The sequence below is a fragment of the Pteronotus mesoamericanus genome, unplaced genomic scaffold (genome assembly GCF_021234165.1).
Source record: "Pteronotus mesoamericanus isolate MK-2021 breed Mesoamerican mustached bat unplaced genomic scaffold, CSHL_Meso_final scaffold_85, whole genome shotgun sequence".
Classification (NCBI taxonomy): domain Eukaryota; kingdom Metazoa; phylum Chordata; class Mammalia; order Chiroptera; family Mormoopidae; genus Pteronotus; species Pteronotus mesoamericanus.
Window position 1 is genome coordinate 53,878,919 of NW_026555329.1, and position 21,126 is coordinate 53,900,044.

Consider the following 21,126-nt stretch of genomic DNA (forward strand, 5'->3'; position numbering starts at 1 on the left):
AAAATAATAATGTGTTACTTTTTTAAAAAGTGCTGATGGCTTTTGAGAGATAAAAAAACAAAGGAACTCTGGATTAGTGCCTATCACATAATGAACTGTTCTTTTTTCTTACCGAAAAATGATGGAATGGATTTCAGTGTAACTAGTTCTTTGCCACTCATTTTTAAGGTTTACCTCATATTTCTGAAGATGCAAGCAATGGAGTTTACATTGAAGAGTATGGAACTCCTCAGGTCCTTTCCAAAGACGTGAGTAATCATGTACCCATAGGGATAGACCCATTAGAAGGAAATGCAACCACCTGTTTATTTCATACATCTGAAATGTGGAGACTTCTCTTGTGGTTCCTGTGTACTCTGATATCTGGAGAACATTTGCATTTGGGTTTGCAGTAGTGGAACATTCATTTACATAAAATAGAGACCAAATAAGCCAAAGCTATGTTCTCCATTAAAAACAGTTTTAGGAGCAAGGGAAAAAAATAGAAAGAACATTTTAAATACAATGAAGGCTTTTCCGAATGATATGGCCATACTTAGAGAAAGGAATAGAAATAGAAGTGAGAAAGAAAAGCCAAATCCATTTATTTTTGTTTCTATTTAGTTACCATGCCAGTGGTGTCTTAAGATGAGAAATTGAGTAAGAAATATAAACCATTTGCAAGTCAAACTGTAAAAAAGACAACAGCAAAAAAAGATGGTAAGTAGGAATGGGATAAATATACTGTTATTAACTTTGTGGGTGTAGGATAAAAAATTTGGACAAAATGAGAAGTTTTGAGACTAAAATATTGTATATGTACAAGAATGATTATTATGGAATAATTTTTAAAAATTGGGCCCAACTTAGAAGTTCAATAATAGGATATCAGTCATGACTGGGTTGCACCATGCAAAATTGACCATAAATTGGTGTTTTATATGTAGGATATGATGCAAATGCAAATTCTTTTTTTATGTTTTTATTGATTTTATTTTATTGTTTAATATATATCATATTGATTATGCTATTACAGTTGTCTCATTTTTTTCTCCCCTTTATTCCTCTCCCCCCTGCACCACCCCTCTCCCCAACATTCCCCCCACTTAGTTCATGTCCATGGGTCGTATATATAAGTTCTTTGGCTTCTCAATTTCCTATACCATTCTTAACCTTCCCCTGCCTATTTTGTACCTATTATTTATGTTGCTTATTCCCTGTACCTTTTCCCCCATTCTTCCCTCTTTCTTTCCCCTCTGATCTCCATTTCTATTATTCTGTTCCTGTTCTAGTTGTTTGCTTAGTTTGTTTTTGGTTTTGTTTTTCAGATTCAGTTGCTGATAGTTGTGAGTTTGTTGTCATTTTACTGTTCACAGTTTTCAATTTTCCTTTTTTTCTTAGGTAAGTCCCTTTAACATTTCATATAATAAGGTCTTGGTGATGATGAACTCCTTTAATTTGACCTTTTCTGGGAAGCACTTTATCTGCCTTTCCATTCTAAATGATAGCTTTGCTGCATAGAGTTATCTTGAGGTAGGTCCTTGCCTTTCATGATTTCTAATACTTCTTTTCAGTCCCTCTTGCCTGCAAGGTTTCTTCTGAGAAATCAGCTTCTAGTCTTATGGGAACTCCTTTGTAGGTAACTGTCTCCTTTTCTCTTGTTGCTTTTAAGCTTCTCTCCTTATCTTTAATCTTGGGTAATGTAATTGCAAATGCAAATTCAAAACACAATGTAAAATGTAATGGAAATGCAAAAATACAATGCAAATTTCCAATGAAATTGTGTAACACAGGAGCTCTGGAACTACTAAAGTAAATGGTAATATATCCATTTGACTACAGTACAACCAATAGTGATATCATAATAGATTAATGACATCAAAAAATCTTACCACAAGGTTACAAAGCAAATATATATGGTAATTAAATTCACGTTATAAAGAAAAAGGAAGAGGATGCACTGAGATATTATTTGCATTTGTCTCTGAATGATATGAGTGATCACAATTTTTAATAAGATAATTCTACATGATTTTAATTGTTTTCTTTATAAACTTCTATATTTTCCATTTTTGTACACTGAACCAATATTACTTTTATGATAAAAGAAAAAGCAACCTTTTTTAAGTTGTAGTAGGAAAGCATCCATAAATGACACTAAATAACAAGGCACAGTATATTTTATAAATTTTATTTATAAAACAGGTCACCAGCCTGAAAGCAGTTAGCTACCATTCCTTGATTTAGATTAATCAGATGCATAATTCTTTTTTTTTTTCATAAATAAGAGCTTATTGTGAATGATTAATGAGTAAGTCCTGCTTACATAAGATTAATTCCATCCAAGGTCACTCTATCTCACTGGGAATTTGGGCATTTGCCCAGTGACCCCTTGTGGGTGGTATTCACTTTTCCAAAATGGGATACCCAAAAGGAAGCAGGATCATACAGCTGCCAAGCATCGCATTCAAGCTACTTATTCCATTCATCCTTCCTAGCAACTTCTGTAAGTTTCACTCCCAGAGGGGCTGAAGGAGGCCTGGCTTTGTAGGATTTATTAGCTGCATATTTCTGCATAAGTAATCACTGGCTCAAAAAGCTTTTATTGAGCATCTACCTCACAGCTAGTCTCTGCTAGGCACCATGCAGTGATGGGGATTGTTGTTGTTGTTGTTTTTTTTATTTTTTTTAATTTATTTACTTTTTAAATACATTTGTCTCTGCCTCCCCCCACCTCTTTCCCTTGCCCCCTCCCACCTTCCCTCCCTCAGCACAAGAGAGAAGTGGGGGGCAGGGAAAGGGAAGGGAAGGGGAAAGTCAAGGAACATATAGCAAGGACTCATGGACAAAACCAAAGGGGAAGAGCGGAGAGGAAAGCAGATGCATAATTCTGAGGTAGGGAATGGTTCAGAAGTAATTGATTATGTGAGCAAAATTGTGATTCTAATAAGACAAGGGTGGGGATAAAGGAGAAACTCATTTCAGGTAGATAAACTACTGACATAGTCATTAAAAAAAAAATCACTGCATCACATTTCTCTTCCAAAAGCCTACTCAATGAAGTACCAAAATAAACATTTCAAAATCCTGGATTTTAACAAAACATCCATTGCTTGGATTTTGGTTTGTAACCAGACATCCATTTCTCTACTGCTTGCTTTTTTTTTTCCTTTTTTGTTTTTTCTTTTTCTTTTTCTTTCTTTCTTTCTTTCTTTCTTTCTTTCTTTCTTTCTTTCTTTTTTTTTTTTGCTCTTCTACACACCTAGCCATCTATCAGTGGCTAAAAACCTCATTTTAATTTTATTTTATTTTAAAACATTTTATTATTTATGCTATTACAGTTGTCCCAATTTTCCACCTTTCCCTCCTCCACCCAGCCTACCTTCTACCCCCATAGTCAATCTCCAAACTGTTGTCCATGTCCATGGGTCCATATATGTTCTTTGACTAATCCTTTTACCTTCTTTTAACCAGTCTCCAGTCTCTTACAGCTGTCAGTCTGTTCTATGTTTCTATGCCTCTGGTTCTATTTGCTCGTTATCTTATTTTGTTGATTAGATTCCACTTATGAGTGAGATCACCTGGGATTTGCCTTTCACACACTGGCTTATTTCACTTAAAATTAATAATAGTCTCTAGTTCCATTCTACCTAGGCTGTCACAAAAGGTAAGAATTCCTTCTTTTTTACTGCTACATAGTATTCCATTTTGTAAACGTACCACAGCCTTTCTATCCACTCACCTACTGATAGGCACTTAGGCTGCTTCCAGCTCTTGGCTATTGTAAATAGTGTTGGCATGAACAAAGAGGTGCATATATTCTTCTTAACCTGTGTTTTGGGATTTTTAGGGTATATTCCCAGCAGTAGAATCACTGGGTCAAAACCTCATTTTTGTTATCATTGGCCTGAAAAACCTTAAATTTATAACCATCCAAGATTTATTAGCTCATATTTGCCTGCTCTGTTTTGTCTAACAAATGTCTTTAGTTAATATTGTTCTATAAATATATTAATAATTAGTAAGATCATAACTTTAAATCTTTATGAAGGTATAAGGAATTGGTTTATAGATTAAATTATTCAAAACAAGACTGCTTGTGCTTTGACGTGAATGAAAGCTGTTCCTTCCCATGCAAAGAATAACCAGGAACTTGCTCTTTTTTCTAATGTTTTCTTCTGTCCCTTAGACAAGATCAGATACTGTGAAATTAAATCCTTTCTTAGCCATAAATGGCTATAATCACTTGGGAAATGACACTATCACAGCAAGGCTCAATTCTAAACAGTGAGTTGTTCAGGTCAAGTGCAGACTTCAGGTGTCAAACATATTTAGTTAAATAAGAAGAATAAGCTCAGCACTTTTTTTATTATTGAGGGAAAAATGCAAGTGTGCAATTCAAAGTTAGAAACTTAATCATCCAAAAGCAAATTAGCAATATGAAGCAAATCATTTGAACATAAGTTTACCAATTCTCCTCGGCATTAGTAAAATTTCACTAAGTTTTATTTTTCAAAGCCATAAAGAAAAATCATGAAAAACAATTCTATATTGAGTACAACTCTCCCATTGACCTCTGGAGGAGTTTCTCAATCACTTTGCTTGCCCTTTCTAGTCAGTCCCTACATCATACCAAAAGCAGAAAAAAACATGAAGTAGGATTTTTCTGACCCAAATTTGCTCTTGATTTTTAGACTATTGTGTAGATTGAATGCTAACCATCTAAACACGGCTAGAGAAATAATAGTGCAAAAAAAAAAAAAAAGCAAGGCCTTTTTATTATGCAGATGATCTTTCTCTATAAATAGAGATATGTGAAGTATTACACCCTTAATTCTATTTTGTAAATTGCTCATGAAATTACTGGCTCCTAGCTTTCTCCTGCCCTGCAAAGACTTTGCTATCAGCATACAATTATTAGTGAAATGCAACCTATGAAGAGCAAATTCCCCCAGGAAACAACAGCAGTGAAGATTTGAAACTGCTTGTATCGGAGGCCAGCCCCAGAGAGCACTCCATTATCATAAAATTAAAGGCCAACAGACAACTGCAAGGCCTTCAAAGGCAGATTCTGAAACCAGATACTGCAAAGGAGTCATCATGAGAAGTGACCAACTAAGAGCAAGCAGCCCAGGAAAGGAATACTAATTGTAATGGATTTCTCAAGCTTACTCAACTACATCAACAAGATGCTCTATTTCCTTTCAAGTCTTTGGCTTGGTACTAAATATAATAATGAATTGTATTTATTGTTTTTTCTTATTAATTGAGAAGCAAACTGAAATAGCACTTATGAAAGTTAAATTTACTAAAAAATGAGAATCTGGTATATCATTGATTTTTTTTTTTAAGGCAGCTGTTTTATTTTATGTATTGGGTTGACCAAAAAGTTCATTTAGTTTTTTTCCATAAAATAAAAGACACCTTTTCATTTTCAGCAATAACTTTATGATTTGGATATTTTGAGTATGTCAGTTATCTCTTCCATGGTATAATGTGGATTGTTCTCAATTAATGTCTCAATTTGATCACTGTTAACTTCAACTGTTCTACCCAACCATGGAGTATCATCCAGCGAGAAATCTTCACAAACACGTTTGCTGTTCAACCAGTCACAGCACCTTCTTCGTACACTGCACAAAAGGTTTTTTGCATTTCAGTTGCATTTTTACGATTTTTGAAATAATATAGCATAATATGCTAAAAATATTGCATATGTTCCTCCATCTTCAATATTAAAATGGCTACACAAAAATTCACCAATTTTGATAAGATTTTTAAAAAATGCATGCTGATATAATAACTATCACAATACAATCTAACAGAAGTTAAAGACAACTAAGCACTACTAGAGCCATCTTACGGAAAAAACCAAACTTTTTGGCCAACCTGACATAGTTTTTCTTCATCTATATTTCTAATATAAAAAAAGGACCGATAAGATATCTAAAAAGATAAAAACACAATTACCAAATATTTATTTATCCATTGTCATCCCTTTTTATGGTGATTGCTCTCGCAAAGAAAAGAGAGACACAGTAAAACATAATAAATTTTGAAGCAATTATGAAAGTGTAAAGGCAAGAATTTAAAAAATGCTTCCTAGAAGTGATCTCTCCTCCAGGATAGAATCTAACTGGATTCCAGTGGCTGACATACAGGCTACACATAAGGGCAAAACCCATTTTGGAGTCAGATAATTTGGATTCTTATATTAGAATATTCACTTTTGTACAGGTCATGCCATCCTTTGAAGAGTCTTTTGCAGAGAGATCCACTATGTACACACCTAGGCCAATAAAAATGATATCTGAAAATAAGCTTGTACTCAGTGTTTACCTAAAGATGTGTAATGAGCCTGTGTTTGTCTCATGATAACTGACTACATTTGATAGAGACCAGGCTACAAAAGCTAAAATGAACATGTTAAGTACAAGTCATCCTATCTGAATTTTCAAAGACTTGATATTCAGCACCTTGGATCCGAATGAGTCATAAGTACTAATGGTGAGAGCATGTAGGAATGCGTGCATACTGGAACAGGAAAAGCAGTCTTTGGAGAAGGAAACACTCTGCAGGTAAGTGAGGTGGGTAACTGATTTAGCAACAGAGCTTTAGAAAGAATACAGCCAAATACAAACTTTACATGATTTTGCCACGGATCAGTTCTATTCAGAGAATCATATAAATATCAATTCATTGCAAAAATAAAATATTTAGACTAAAATTTCTTAAATAATAGGAAATTTATTTTCTCACATAAATACCAATCAGTAAGTAGTTCAAAAGTTAGGCAGTTCAGGGATTCTTTGACATTATCAAGGATCCATTCTTTTTTTCAGAGTGTTCCCAGTGTTTCCCCTTATAGACCAAAATGGCTGCAACAATCCCACAAAAATCTTACTATTTTTACCAACTTAGTAGATTTTATTGAATAAATGATTCTCCATTTGTGTTATCCTCTTAGGACAATTCCCAGAAACTTTTAACTAATTTTGTTTGTTTGTTTGTTTTATTTTTACCAGTTAAGTTGTTGTTTTTCTGGGGAAAGGGTCCACCAAGCTTCTTATTCTGTTATAAGGTTTCTTAGGACCAGCCCTCAAAATGGTGCACAATTTCTTCACTATTTTCTGTTTTCAAAATTAGGTCATAAGAGCAGCCTTAAATTCAAAAAGTAAGGAAATAAACTCCACCTCCAGGTGGGGGAAACCCAAAAGCACAGATTATGGATACAAGAAAGTTGAGATAGCAGAGACCACAGTCAAGTCACTAGTAGGTGGAATACCTCTCCAAGATATCTCCAGTGGATTTCTCCTCTGGCCCACACAGGACTGGATCACATGCAAGAAAGACCGGGATAGCCAGAGTCTGACATTTTCAGGTCCATACTGACAAGCAGACTTTGAGGCATAATGAGAAAGTGGTTATTCAGAAGGCAGCCCACAGTGTCTGCCAAAATACAGTCTTTTACCTTAATGTAAGAAGGCAATTCTTAGAGTCAAGAATAGGACTGCCCAATGTCAAATGTAATTAAAATAAAATATTTATTCCAAGTCTAGGAATAAATATTCTGAGCCTATAGTACATATTTTAGAAGGCCTATTATAAAATGTTGGGTTTTAAAATAAGGAAACTTTTAGCCCTGACTAGTGTGGCTCAGTGGATTGAACACTGACCTGCGAACCAAACAGTCACTGGTTTGATTCCCAGTCAGAGCATATGCCTGGGTTGCAGGCCAGGTCCCCAGTAAGGGGCATGCAAGGGGCAACCACACATTGATGTTTCTTTCCCTCTCTTTCTCCCTCCCTTCCTCTATGTCTAAAAATAAATAAAATCTAAAAAAAAGAAAGAAAGAAAGAAAATTTTCATTAAAATCATATTAAACCATTAGAAGCTAAGGAAAAGAAAAGGAGAAATGTAGTCAATTTGAATATGATATTTTCAACAAATTACTATCTAGATAGAATAACCTGATTTGCTGCATGACATCAAAAATAGCAATTGACATCACTTCATTATTTGTAAGATTTTTAAAGCCCCTTTTATGTAGTGCACACTTTACTATGAGTATTTCATATAAAATTTCACTTGGTCTTTATATAAACATATAAAATGGATTAATATTTTCCTCACTTTTCAAAAAAGAAAATAAATAGAACTTCATAAAAGTTGATTAAATGGTTTAAGTTAACCCAGCTAAGAAATGATAAAAACCACCTTCAGATTTATTCAATCAGATTCCACATGTGAAACCTTTCTACCCTATTACATTCTCGTTACAAAACTCATGTGGCTTTTGAAGGGGAAAAAAAAGGAAAGTAAGAATTATGACATCACTGTGATATTATTTCATAAATTTTGCTCTGTCAGCTTTCTACAACTAAAGGGTTATCATAAGTCATGATGACTGTGTGAACAATTATAACATTTGTGCCAAAAACATTGTTTGTAATCAACACTTTTTGCTCAATACAAGGACATCTTTTCATTGCATTCACTGTTTAAATTTTTTTTGTAACTGCTCAGTATTCTACTATATGGATGTAATTTATTTTATAGTGTATTCATAATTATGAATTGTAGAAAGACTACTACTTGTTCACCAAAATCTATTTTCTCTATTGCCTAAGAACACAGCTGGAGTATATTTCCCTGCCTCCTATACTGTTGCATAACCTTGGACTATGTCTAGTCAATGAAACAAGAACAAAAATGATCTATACCACCTGTAGACTCAGCATAATGCATCTTTCCTGTGACCTCCATATTTGCAAATGGCAAAGGATCTCCTTCAGGGGACTTCTAGGTCTCAGAGAATGGAGGACTCAAAAGGTGGAAGGGTTTTGAGTCTCTGAATAACCATATGGATGTGCAGTTGCCAGAGACATCCATTTTGGAATTTGTATGAGCAAGAAATAGGCTTTTCTCTGTGTTGACTCATAACATTTTTTAATTTTCTTTTTTTATAGCAATTAGTGCTATTGTTAGAAAAAAGTATATAAGCAACGTTTAGGAAGACTTTATTGTAGCTTAGTCTTTGAGTAAAATCTAACTGTTTAATTAAAATATATTCTTAGAAGTAGAATTTCTTTGTCAAAGGGTACAAAAAAAGTTTTAAAATTTGCCTTCCAGAAAATTTGTATATTATTTAAAATACCTACCAGCAAATCAGTAAGAATTCCCTAAATAATTTACTTTATTACAATCAACAATGTTTTTTAATGCAGGCAGGTAATTTTTGTGAGGAATTTGCTAGGATTTTATGTTGGCTCTTATATTAATTGTCTATATGTTTTAAAATAAATCTGTGTAACACACCCAGCCTTCAATTTATTTAAAAGATCAAATTGTCATGAAATAATACATATTTTAAATATTATTAAATATGAGATAATATAAATATAAATTAGATACAAATTTAATTTAATATATATGAAATTAATAACTGTGGTACAAAATTTTGTTCTGTCTTGAAAATATCATCCACAGAAAGTTTGCCCATGTGATCTTTAATTATATTTTTACTTTGCTGGATTATCATAGAAGCATTAGTGACTTAACAATACAGATGTTTCCTTTTTGTAGTTTTTATTGGCTCAAAATAAACACAAGCTTCAGTTCAAACAAAGGTGAGAGAGTAAAATTTAAATGGGGAAGTGGTAGAATATGAACTAGAAGAGAAAAGGAGATAGAGCTATCAGTTGCTTGTTTTGTTTTCCTTTGAAAATTGTTGCAACTCTGCTCCTGGTTTGACACATGGGAGATAGAAATTTTCCAGCTGTATGGAACAGAACTTCTGTATCCCCTTGGGAACAGCGGCAAGCTCTGGTAGACCACAGGAACCGATGAAAATATCTCATCCTATTTATACTGGGTCACATTTCACCATTTCTGACAGATGGAGACTTCGGAGAAGAATATTAACGACCATTGGGAGATAACACTAGTCACTTAGGGAAACACTCAATAATTAAGCAAGTGATTTTTTACACAGATTACTTAGATTTATAAAATGCTTAGAAGCCAAAGAAATCTTTTCTGGGGGCTTTGATCATTTTTTTTTTTACTTTAGAATAATAAATCTTAATTCTATAGGCCTCTCAGAAGCAGTAAAATAGTCCACTAGTACTACATTAGTCTTTTTAAAAAATCTGTTACTTTATTTTTTTTCTGTATATTCTGGAGTTATATAACTGAGGTGTCATAATACTTTGTTCTCACCAATTATAGACCAAATGAGTTAGTGTCTTATAAGAGATCATGAAAGATGCTTAGTGTTAAGAAATCCAGGGGGACATCTTCAATGGGGCTTCCATAGCTCCTAGAGTTAGTAGCAGCAACCACTGTGCTAGCCAGAGGACTGGAAGGCACCCCTTGGACAGAGGGCAATCATGCTTTTCTTGCCCTGGCCAGCATGTTCGTTCACCACATTAGTGGGCTAAGGAGAAGAGGAGTAACAAATACCTGCAAAGAAAACTAACTCTATGCTTCCTGAATTGAATGTGTTCTGTTTTGTCCTAATCATTTTTTTCCCCAAACCTCATGCTATCAACCTAAAATACTGAAGTACAAAATTGAGATTATTCTGACTAGAACAAGAAGGTAAGAGATAATGTATATCTGTAAATTTTATTTAAACTCCTTGTCCAAGATATTATTATTGCCAAACTCCTTTTAAAATGAGTCACAATATGTCTCAGTATAACTGATAACTGAAGGGATTCTCCTCTATTTTAAGGAGGCTTATATTTCTCTGATAAATTATCTAACATATCAAACATTTGTACACTTCTTATCAGCAATTAGTCACTAAAACAAAGTCAAAATATTCCTCCAACAGAGAAATATGAAACTTTCATCTGTAAGAAAAAATAAGTACTCCCCAAAGAACTGCCCCAGGCTAATTCCTACGTACATCAGGAGGCAATCTCAGAAACATTATGCCTGCAACTGTATAAAATATGAAAAAATGCTAAGGGAACAGCATGTATTTACTTTGCTGTTTTGAATACAATGTAAAATGAACAATTCAAACTTTAATAAAGGAAAATAAGTTCTGTTAATTAATGTAAAGAAAAAGAACTTAGTTAGAATTCCATTGAAGGAAATTATTTAAGAACAAATGCTGAAGAGCTAAAATACAAATCCATGGTAAAATACAATAGTGAAACACATATAGAATGCTATATTATCATTGTATTGAATAGCACAATTTTTATAAAATTATAACTCTAGATAATGCTGGTGACACTACTACATTCATATTAGGTATTTTAAAGAAAGAGTCATATTTAAAGAAATGTTTGATGAGCATTGAGCTGTTGGATGACTTAAGCTGTAAGTGAAATTGAGAAAATATGTTATTTGGCAGGATAGCAACTAGCCAGGAAAATTAGAGAGAGAGCAAGAGAGAAAATATAAATGCCATAAAAATGAGGAATCACTTAAGGTGGCCCAAAGAAGATGTTAACAAGGAATAGTGATGAGAAATTGTGAAAAGGAAAATTAAAGAATAAACACAAGAAAAGTTTCCTGAGATTCTAACTTTTTCAGTCTCTAAAGAGTAAATGGAAAATCCATCAAGTAGGTCATATTGAACTGCACTGTTTAGAATATTAACCACGTTTTGTATTTCCACTTCACTCTGAAAAACTGTGCTGTGCCCAGCAGCAGAGTTCTTTAGGTTTGACTTTTTTAAAACAACTCTTTGATAAATAGCCAGGAGGAACTAGTAAAGATGACAGGAGTCAAATGGAAACAAGAAGTACCCAATTCTAACCCCCAGTGTCAGTGGATACATTAATCTACTTAATTTTCTCAGAAAAGGATGTAGGTGATTAATAAACAATTTGTAAATAATTCCCCAAATACCATTGAAGCTATAATTTCTATAGCAAAAAGTCAAAATCCATACCTACAACTGTCTCCATTCTCCTAAATGCTTTGGTTAGATAGTTTCAAATTTCATAATTAATAGAAGAAATCTGATATCCAGTTCAAATCATAGGGACTCATTTCTTGACAAGTGGCATTTCCTTCATGATTAAGAAAGTTCACCTTAAATCTGTTTAAAAGTTACAGTATACCTGGTGTTCTATCATTAAATACCATCTTATTTCAGCATAAATAATGTCACATTATAATTTAATATTAATTTAATAATTAGTAATGATGATAGCTAATAGCTCTGCTTATTCTATGGTGGCAGCAGTCTCTGTCACGGGTTTCATGATTTTTATTAAGCAGCACTTTAGAAGACTAGGGCAAAGGTTTTCTTACCCCTGTTAAGACTAATGTGGATTTTATGGAGGATAGATGTACCCATAATCTCCCTTTTGCATACTGAACTAGTAGTCCAGATATTTTCCATGATTGTTTTCAAGGTCTCTTGGCAATCTGGAGATTTTACCCATTAGATGTTCCATGGACTGTCTCTAGGAGTAACTACATATCCAATGTAGTTCAGGTTTCACTTGTATACATTTCATGTGCATAACCAATTAATTTCATTGCTAATAGAATATGAACAACTAGAAGAGAAAATAAAGTCAGAATAAACTTTAAACTTTATTCTTTCTTTTGTGAACATCTACTGTTTTCCCACTCAACATGATTATTCTGTGTAAATTGTCTCAACTTTTTTTATGGATCACCCGCTACATTTAAGCCACTGTGTAGTTCACTTAAGCTACAGCAAGCCTTTCCCTTTACTACCTTTATTTACAGCAAGCTTGGAGTCCCCCTTCTACTGCTGATCTCAAAGTGAGTTTTTTTTTCCTTTTAGGTGTGGAACTGAATTCTATTCCACCGTTTTCCTGTCTTAGTGTGAGTAGAGGAAGAGTACTTAGTGGGAGTCAATAGAGATGACTCATACACACACACACACACATGCACACACACAGAGCACAGTTCCTTAGTCACAGAGAGACCCTGAGTTATTTTTCTTTCTTATTGGCCTGTCCATGAGGGAGATGCAGAGGAAGAAACAGGCTAGGTTCTGGGATCTTGGTCTCCTCCTACTCAGAGCAGAGAACTTATGTCCTGACATCAGCCTCTACTCCTACTCTTTTCATTATACAGAATGCCAAGAGTGATCTCTGCAAGTATCTGCCAAGATGCCCCTGAAAGGGACTCTATTTGTTTATGAAAAGAGAATAGGAGACCTGAACCATAATAAGCCTCACCCCACTGTGAAATAGCATATAATTTGCATCTCTGGAAGGTGTATTAGGATGCATTCATCTACAAGAAAGAGTAAAACTGGTTAACTGGGATTTTTTAAAAAATAATTTTATTCACCTTCAGTCTTTTTTAAAATGTTATTTATTATATATTTTTAGAAAGAGTGGAAGGGAAGGAGAAAGAGCAGGAGAGAAACATCAATGTTTGGTTGCCTCTCACATGCCCCTTACCGGGGGTCTGGCCTGCAACCCAGGCATGTGCCCTGACTGGGAATTGAACCGGCAACCATTTGCTTTGCAGTCCAGCACTCAATCCACTGAGCCACACCAATCAGGGCTCATTAACTATCATTTAAATAAATGGGACTTATTTTATTAGATAATAAGTTTAAAGACTGGTGGCATGGATTCTGGTCAAGAAATAGCTTCCACCGCTATAAGCAACATGTTCTCTTTTGAGCAGAAAGAATAGGTGAATAAGGGAAGATCCCAGCAGATGTCTACTGCTCTCTCATTAGCCACATGGCTACCCTCAGTTCCAAGGGAGGTTGGGAAAATAAGTATTTCACTTTCACTTTTTCAGTCTCTGTTATTGGGGTCAGAAAGAAAGAAAAAGCAGTGACTGCCACAGAAAGGATTCCAGGCTTAATTCCAATGCTAAATTTAGATTAAAAAGCTGAATTTAATAAAATATGTTCCTTCTTAAATTATAATGTTCATTTTTTCATTATATATACAGTAAAACTATCACAATCACATCTGAGGCTCTTTTTTTTTTTCTTTAGCATTTCACATGGCGCCTGAAAGCCTGAATGGCCAGTTAAAAATCGCTGTTTGCCCTTGGGTTTTCCTGTTGCCTCAGGTCTTCCTCTAATTCTGGCTCTACTCAACCAGTCTTTGATTTTTATCACAGAACCCTTTGCTTTTCTAGTTATTCATCTCTCTTAAAGCTGCCTCCCATGGATGCTGTGTAATCTTTCTCAAGACTACACAATGTGCTTTTTTGTGTGATGATGGTGGACAGATGTGATTTTTCCAGAGTTCTATTTTGCTTGCTTATTTATGTATTCTTTAGACTTCAGTCTTTAGTCTGAAACAAAATGAATCAAGACATTGATTTCTCCCCGTTTATAATGAGGTGGGTTTTCATTAATTTGAAATGAATTGTTAACTATGAAATGACTTCTTAAACTTCTTTGTTGAAAATCATACAACATGATTTTCAATAGCTAAGATTAAAAGGCATAAATTTGTTATTTACAAAATGGTTTTTAAAAGCAAGACTATAGTACAGTTTAACGATAGCCCGTTTTTTACACAATAGTCATTATAATTATGCAAAATGAACATAAGTAAAAGTTCCACCATGCATCAAAAAATTTCCAATTATATCTCTCTTCTTTGAAATGGCTATTTTTTGATAAAAGAGAATATTCAGTCCAGAAGACATTATGTAGTTACATAGCATTAAATCTTATTTTACAGATGAGAATATGGAAGCTGAATAATCCACCCAAGTGCTTATGGTTTGTGAGTGGCAAAACCAGGGTGTGAACCAGGTTCCTGATGCCCAAAATGGGCACCTTACATCACTTACACCTCAAGGACTCACCTTTATGATAAGCAACCACAAGCAGCCCTGGCTCTAGTATGCCATGTGGTAAAAAACCGAGACAGCAAAGTGGCTGCTTGGCAGGGCTCTATCAGGAACTAAGGATAGGGTGGTAGACATGTAATAAAAGAGGGAGTAGAGATAAGACCAGGAATGCAGACCTGTTCAATACCTGAAAATGTGGGACACTAGCGTTTATATTCTCCACATTCACTGAGCCAGATTGGGACAAGGGTGGCAGGAAAAAGTCTGCATATCCAAAAGAACCATAGAAGGAATCACTTCCAAAGATTGATCTCCCTAAACATTTTCCAGGAGAGGTTAGGCTGTAGTTAGCACATTGTTTCCCTCCTTAATTTGTTTAAAAGTGTTGATTAATTGATTTTCAGATAATTTTAGTGTGGGAAGTTGGAGTAGGGGAAAGGAAAACATTATTCTTTTTTTTTAATTTTTAAAACATGTTTATTCTATTACAGTTGTCTCAATTTTCCCTCCTTTACCCACCTCCACCCATCCCACCCTACCGCCCACCCCTACAGTCAATTCTCACACTGTTGTCCATGTCCATGGGTCATCCATACATGTTCTTTGTCTAGTCTTTTCTTCCCCTTCTTTCCACCATTGTCCTCTTTCCCCATCCCCTCTGGTCACTTTCAGTCTGCTCCATGTTTCCATGCCTATGGTTTATTTTGTTCATTAGTTTATTTTATTGAACAGATTCCACTTATAGGTGAGATAATATGGTATGTGTCTTTCACCAACTGGCTTATTTCACTTAGCATAATATTCTCTAGTTCCATCTATGTTGCCACAAAAGGTAGGAGTTCCATCTTTCTATTTTCTTTCTTTCATGCAGATCAATTTCATTTATTTTTGTAAATGTCAAAGTCAATGATAAAATATTAAAAAATTTAAAACCATTATAAATTCTCAGCAATTAAACCAACATGACACCAGCACAGAAATACTCAAGTAATTCAATGAAATAACATGAGTATTCCAGAAACAAACATATATATCTGTCTAACAATGTAATATATGATTCAATTGATATTTCAAACCAATGGGGAAAATAAGGAGTATTCAACAAATAAGGTGCATGGACCACTTTACTTGAAATAAAACAAATATAGAGCCCTATTTCACACATTATGCAAGAATCATTCAGGTGAGTTAAAAATCAATATGTAGAATCTAAGGAGTTTTAGGAGATAATAAAAAATAATATTTTTCTTACCCTGAAGTAAAATATTCAAACACAGAAGCTATAAAGTAAAATGTTGACAATATGACTATATTAAATATTTAAGACTATATGGTAATATACATATAAAAAAGTTAAAGGACAAGCAATAAAATAGGAAATTACTTGCAACACATCTAAATAAGAGTTAACAGTTGTTTTTGTTTTGGGGAAAAAGAATTCTACCAACCTTTAATCAATAAATGGATAAATACCAAAAAGTCATTTAAAACATTTTAAAAATAATAGAGATAGGTAAGAAATATACAAAAACAGATTTACTTTCAACAAATAATAAAGGAACAACTAAAATAACACATCATTGTCACAATCAGATTAATAAACATTAGAAATATTGGTAATATCAAGTACTGGCAACTGTGAAAGGAACTGGGCATTCATAGACTCTTTTTCTTCATCTTCTTAAAACAGTCCCTTTAGCATATTTTGCAGTGCTGGTTTGGTGGAGGTGTATTCTTTTAGGCTTCTTTTGTCTAGGAAACTCTTTATTTCGCCTTGCATTTTCATTGAGAGCCTTGTTGGGTAGAGCAGTCTTGGTAGCAGGCCCTTGTTTTTCATTCCTTGGAATATTTCTTGTCACTCCCTTCTGGCTTGCAGTGTTTCTGTTGAGAAGTCAGCTCCTAGCCGTTATCGGGGCTCCCTTATATGTCACTACCTCTTTCTTCCTTGCTGCCTTTAGGATTCTCTGTCTTTGATATTTGTCTTTTTAATGATGATGTGTGGTGGAGCAGGCCTCCTTGGGTTCCTCTTGAATGGGACCCTCTGTGCTCCCTGGACTTGTGTGACTTTTTCCTCTCCTCCAATTAGGGAAGTTTTCCATCATTACCTTTTCAAACAGGTTCTCCATCCCTTCCTCCTCTTCTTCTCCTTCCAGTATCTCTATTATAGGGATTATGTTTCAGGTTTTCCTGCATTTCCCTAAATGCATCTTCATTCTTTTTGGGTCTTTTTTCATTTTCTTGCTCTTTCTGGGAGACTTTTTCTACCATTTCCTCCAGCTCACTGATTCATTCCTTTCTTTATCTAACCTGATTTTGAGTCCTTCTACTGTGTTCTTCAATTCAGAAATGGTATTCTTCATTTCCTCTTGTCTCTTATCGATAGTTTCTATGTCCTTTTTCTTGCTGATATAGTTTGCAGTAAGTTCCTCATAGTTCCCCTGTAGTTTTTTGTAATTCTCTCTGAGTTCACTAAGCTCATTGAGCTTCCTTAAAACCATTGTTTGGAACTCAGTATCTGATAGTTGACTTGCCTCTATTTCATTTAGTTCTCTTTGTGGGGATTCCTCCTTTCCCTTTGACTGGGGGGTATTTCTTTGTATTCCCATTATTTGTGAGACTCTTCTTATTTGCTTCTGCTTCTTAAATTTATCTGTCTTGATTTCCTGACTTTGTGGTGTGAACTTCAGTGGTTGGAGACCACTGTTTTTACTTTCTGGATCTGCCTCTGGTGATGTCAGATGTTTTCCCTGTCTGACCTTAGGCAGTCTGTTCGAGACTTCCAGTAATCTACTGTCTGTGGCTGTCTCTTTCAGTTGTTGATCTAGTCACTCCACACTTAGCAGGCATCTTTGACAGCACAGGGTAGGGTGGAATCCCACCTAGTGGCAGGGCGATTGGGTCCTCTGTCACTGCTGCCAGTCAGGGGAGTGGTCCCTGCTGAGCAAGATGGCTGCTGCTGCATGGGTGATGAGTCAGTCCTGAGATCCTCCAGCCACTCTCTCAGTTCTCTCCCCAAAGCCTCCTTCCTCAGTTTCTCCTCAATCATCTTCAGCCCACTCTGCCCCCGCCTTTGCCAGAGACCGGGGTAAGTGGCAGTTAGATTGAGCTATACCTGATTCTTCTGTCTCTGAGGTTATAAGGCACCTCTCTCGCTGTTGTTCAGTTGTTTGTTCTGGGTGATTTCTCCACAATTTAGTTGTAATTCCAGATTGGTCCTGGGAGGAGGTCAGTGTGACTTCCACTCACTCCTCCGCCATCTTGATTCTCCAGGAAAACATTATTCTTATAGCAACTTCCATTGAAAAACATCTTCAGAGGACTTATACCAGTGACATATTGAATGGCCTTTTTAGAGGCATGCTTACTTTGAAAGAGAATCCTTTTTTGACCTAGTCTGCTTCCTAGTGTTTCTACATTCTTATTCATTCATCCATTTAGTCATCAAATTTAGGAACTACCTACTATATGCCAAACAACTTGATCATTGTTAATATATACAATAAATGACTTTTTTAAATGTGATAAGGCTTAAAAAGCATAAAATCTTTTTTTACTTGTTTGTAAATATTCATTCTGCCAATTTGAAATAAGTCATTGCATTTGTGTTTAGAGAAACAGTTCTAACATCCATATAAGATGAGCAATTCATCGTATCTTCTTGAATGTTAAATCAACAAAAACACTCTTGAAAGACTTGAGCATGAAAGAATAGAGTGCAATTAGTATATACCAGTTCAGAAGGTATACACATACTTGAAGAATGTATTCATGTTATTTAAAACCTATTCCCAATTAAGTACAGCACAAATAAATTGCAGAATTAATGATGTCATTAATGAATATATTGTTTTAAACTTCAGAGCAATTTCCTCATCATCTTGGATATAAATATTTTATGTACATTAATTAGAAAGACTTGACTTTCTCTGTCTCTCCAATCCTAAAATCACTCCTGACCTTCAGTAAAATAGATTAAAGAGAAAGACTTTGTTAGCATAATACACACAAACACACACACACACAAACTATATTTAATGTGTCTCCACTTGTAATAGTCATCTCCTATTAACACCAATGCCTGAATTATCCCACTCCACTCCTCCCAGGGTTCTGGCTCTATCTTGGAGGAATAGAATCATATTCTACAGAGCCTGCATATCTCTGGAAGGGACTTTAGGACCACATGGACAAGAAACAGATCTTCCTCTTATAAATATTACTGTCTTGTGGCATAACTTGGAACACTATTTTATTTTACTAATAAGTTTTTATTCTATATTACTGGATGATAGGGGTCACAGTAGAAAATAAAGCCATATATCTATATGTGTACATATATATAGATAGATATAGATATATAGTTACATGTATAATTAGCATACATACAAATTAACTGAATGATTAAATTGTATGCAATTGCAAATGCTTTTAGTACATATTTTCATTATTGTTTTGCTTTCCAGGGTGCCTTCAGTAAAGATTGTTAGTATGCCTTAAGCCAAAAGTTATGTGAGCCCAGAGAAAAGTATGTTTTATGCAATCCTCAGTATATTCCATTGCCCAATTCATTCCCTTTCCTTTCCCAAAATCATTTCTACAGCCTGATATAGGAAGATTGCTTGATTTATCATCCCAGGGATTTGGACAGAGTGTCACCAGGAAGACTATCATCCAGGAAACAAATATCCATTTTTTAAAAACTTCTTCCAAATCAGATGCTGCTGATAAGTTTATAGAAGAGACATCAGCAAAGAAAAAAAATAAAAGATAACATATTTACCCAATGCCTGGTACATTATAAGTACTCATGAAAAAGAAATAATCCCTGCATTCAAATAAGAAGACGGACTTTAACTGCTCACATTTAACTATGACATAGCCAGACAAGAAAACTATCATCAGCTGAGGACAGACGCTGTTACCCAAATAGTCCTTCAATGAGGGAGGAATCCAGAGGGGTCTTGTAAAAATTTCCAAATTGATATTACACTGCCAAATCAATTTCATATAAAAAATGAAAAATATGAAATAGGATGAGAAAATTTTGAAAAATCTAATAATATTCTTTCATTAGGGAAGATCTGAATAACTGTCAAAATATATTTCATTTCATATTAGAAGGAAATGCATTAGACATTTTATATATTTGTTCATGATCATCCCATTGCAGAGAAGTTAGTCATCTTTTGGTATATGTGCAAGATTATTAGTCTAATCAATGATTATTAACATATGTTTTAATGTCCAAAACCAAAGAACTGGTGTTATGCCAAAGAAACCAGGGTGTAGACAAGAGAAATGTAAGGAATGCAGCCTCACCTTTAAAAGTTTTCACCAGAAATATTTCATGAAGAACTCATGTATTGATATAGGAAATATATTTTAATTTATGAGTGTGTGGGTAGTAGATCAAACAATGGAAGGTAGGTGAACACAGGAGATGGAGAGAAACAACATAAATGCAAAAAGAGTTTGTGGATTGGCTGCTCCATTTTATTTTCTATTAGACTCTCCTTGGGCTCCCATTAAGTGGGTAATTGAGTGTGAAGTCAAAGAACAGACAAAAATTAAACATTTCTAAATCCCATTCTTTTTGTACCTACCACATCTATTCTGAAAATACCACCTTCTACATACCCTCCCCCACAAATTCTCTTCAGTAAAATAGTCCCTTAGAGGCACAGATTTTCAATGTCTATTATTTATATTGCTTATTTATGTGCACAAATGTTAGTCTCCTCATTATTTCTCACATTGTGACTTCTCTCTGTTTATTTCCCTGGTTTCATGTGAGTGTGGTATTATTTCTCTAAATAAAGGAAATGTGCCAAAGTATAATTTTATAGACATCTCTGCTAATTTCCTTCTTTGCCCTCTAGCCTTTCAGGCTGCTCAGTTCTACATTTCCCCATAGTCAGTGGGAACTTTTCAAGGATTCTGGATAATAGCTGACAATTTTTTGTATTATATTTGGCTCTATTCTGTTTTTTTTAATTATCTTATTTGGTCCTTAAAACAACTCTGTAGAGAGATATGCACTACTATTAATCCATTTTTAAGGTAAGGAAAATAAATTTAAACTTGAAGATATTAATTCACTTGCCGAAGATCAATTATAGATCTGCGTTCCGAGCTTGAAGAAGCTTAACTCTAAAACCCAAACTTTTCCCTTTTATCCACATCTTCACCAGCATTTGTTGTTTGTTGTTTTATTGATGATGGCCATTCAGACAGGTGTGAGGTGATATTTCATAGTGGTTTTAATTTGCATTTCTCAGATGATTAGTGACGTTGACAATCTTTCCATATGTCTAATAGCCATCTGTATGTCCTCTTTGGAAGCATCTATTTAGGCCTTTTGCCCATTTT

General features: G+C 34.6%; 1 pseudogene; it reads left to right on the forward strand.

The window, feature by feature from the left end:
• LOC129063192 (DNA methyltransferase 1-associated protein 1-like) overlaps positions 1-21,126 on the forward strand; it is an 84,033-nt pseudogene that overhangs the window by 38,671 nt on the left and 24,236 nt on the right.